Source organism: Gavialis gangeticus, unplaced genomic scaffold (genome assembly GCF_001723915.1).
Source record: "Gavialis gangeticus isolate Ggan-Ray unplaced genomic scaffold, GavGan_comp1, whole genome shotgun sequence".
NCBI lineage: Eukaryota > Metazoa > Chordata > Crocodylia > Gavialidae > Gavialis > Gavialis gangeticus.
The window spans coordinates 11,225,484-11,227,790 of NW_017728997.1; the positions used below are offsets into that span (position 1 = coordinate 11,225,484).

The following is a 2,307-nucleotide window of genomic DNA, read 5'->3' on the forward strand; positions in this document are numbered from 1 at the left end:
TCCAAGCGGGTCCAGTGCACGATCAGGAGTTTCTTGTGTTTACAAACACACACACACATCTCTTCACGTCAGTTCGGGCCACAAGCCAGCAAGGTCTCTGAGCATATGCTTAATTTAAGCTTGTGATTAGTCCTGTTGACTTGAGATTTCTTTTGGGCTTGAGTGCTTTGCTAATTCCTGGCCTCTTGTTCTGAATCTTCTTGATGTGTATTTCTCCTTTCTTCCGCAAAGCACATCAGACATGAAGTCCTGGGATTAGTGGCAAGATAATTTCTCTAGTTGGCTGCATGTTTGGTCCTCCCATAATCCAGTAGATCCAGAGTATCGTGATGTTTTGGGACATGGCATGAAGTGTGCTCCCTTCTGACATGCTTTGCCTGGGCAGGGGTTGGGGGCTGTATGTGCCTGTCTTTAGGAAGACCCTTTTCCTAAGTCTGATGCTGCGGGGCTACAGTTACACATTTCTCTAGCTGGTTGCGGGAGCTCCCAGAGACATGTTGAGAGGGCACATTTTCAATACTGCTCCACGAGAAGATTGCTGTTATTTTGCGGGACAGGATGGGATGGTCCCACTAATACCCCTATACGGACCTGACCTGGAACATCACAGCTCCAGAAGCTGAAGCATGGAGCTACCTGAAAAGGATTTGCAGCTCCTTCTTGAAACGTGTGCAGTCCGCAAGTGTGAAGCTTTCAAATCAGATGTAGTCTTCAAACGAAACAGCTGTGTAGGCTACCTATGCAAAGAGATGTGTAGATGGTCCCCCCTGCAAAGGTCTCACTTATAGGAGGTGAACCCCATTTGCCTGAGGTTGAGTATAAATTTCCTATTCGGCCTTGCTCCTGCCCTCTGGGATTGCATGGGAGCACATACTTGTCTTGTGCATCAGCATTTATGCTTGCACAAATCTATACAGCAGCTGAATTTATCAGGTAGTCAGTGACCACCATTCACGTCTTAGAGACCGGGATCCTTAATTTTCACCCTTTCCTTTCTGCCCCGGCCCAAACATGAGACAAAATCCCACTCCCCGTCCTGTGTGTCCAAAGTCCAGTGAAATGTACTTACTTTAGATCGCTCGTTTTCAAGCAGACAAAGAAGAAATGATTGTGACAAATGTTTGCACTTGTGATTAAGTCTCTACGTAGTTTACATGAAAGGGTTAAATGAGACCGGGTAGCGAACAACCAAGACTGGGAGGTGGATATCAACTCAACACGAGACAGAGTGGGACTTGAACTCATTAACACTTTATTTTAAGGGATTGCCTGCCACATCAATTATTTAGGAAGCAAACAGGGTCTCCATCGCCGCGTCGCATTATTAATACTTGATAATGTCAATAAAATCCTACTTCCCTATACCGTCCCGCCAACAAGACAGTATTGACTCACATGGCTGTTTTACATATCAAAAGCTCCTGAACAAAAAAAGGTAATTTGTATTTGTAAAGGATTTGTTGTAAATATGATTTACGAACAACATTTTTCAATTGTTATCATACCCGTTTTGAATGACCAGCCCACATTCCCCTGCGGGTTATTCATGTGCTATTCTATAATGAGAAATTTGGCAGATCTCATCTCTTTAGTGCATCCTTGTGCCCACCATGAGCCGGGGATCATGTTCTGCCTTGTTTACAGCTGACAGTGTTATTATTCTCGTTAGGACTCTGCTTTCTTATCATATTGTTGTGTTGAGCGAGCCTTTTCCTCTCCGTTTGTGTTTCCTGGCAGGGCTTTTCTTCCCTTATTGACAGTTTGTAAAAATATGCATTAATTTGGAGTTTAAAGCATGTATCATGGTGTCTCTTTGCTGTGTTTGCTTGAAGTTGATTAATGATAGAACCTCACTTGGGGTCGTCCTCTGGAGAGTTGTCTCACAGGTTCTGCATGTTAACTAGAGAAGCAGAACACACAGCAAGCGATGATTAGCCCAGCCTCCACCAGCTCAGTGAGCTGACAAACTGCTATTTTGCTTTACTGATGCTTATTTCACTTATTTATCTGAAGATTGTATTAATCAACTTAATATGTCAGCTGAGAGCATTTTCTCCAAATCCCGCGAAGAAAGCGTCTATAAGTAAGCGCTCCTCCCAGGATATTTTCCCAGCAAAGCTAAGTAATTGTAGGCTCGTTCTTGGGTAGATGCGTCCCCCGTCCCCTCCCCTCCCCCTTTTAGCAGCAAACTGAAAAAAAGTTGAGAGTCTGATGCCATTCACCCCACTGAAGTCAGGCGTAGCTCAGTGGCTCTGAAAGTCCCTACGTTTTGTAGAGGCCCGATGTCGTGTCTCCCCCCCCCCCCCC

At 44.9% G+C, this 2,307-nt stretch overlaps 1 protein-coding gene and 1 long non-coding RNA gene across 14 annotated transcripts in view; one reads left to right on the plus strand and one right to left on the minus strand.

Moving 5' to 3' along the window:
• FOXP1 (forkhead box P1) overlaps positions 1-2,307 on the plus strand; it is a 540,709-nt gene that overhangs the window by 537,364 nt on the left and 1,038 nt on the right. The gene's annotated exons all lie outside the window — the stretch shown is intronic.
• LOC109288973 overlaps positions 1,232-2,307 on the minus strand; it is a 2,954-nt gene continuing 1,878 nt past the window's right edge. The window contains exon 2 of the long non-coding RNA XR_002095268.1: positions 1,232-1,900. This is a non-coding gene — a long non-coding RNA (uncharacterized LOC109288973). The remainder of the gene's footprint in view (positions 1,901-2,307) is intronic.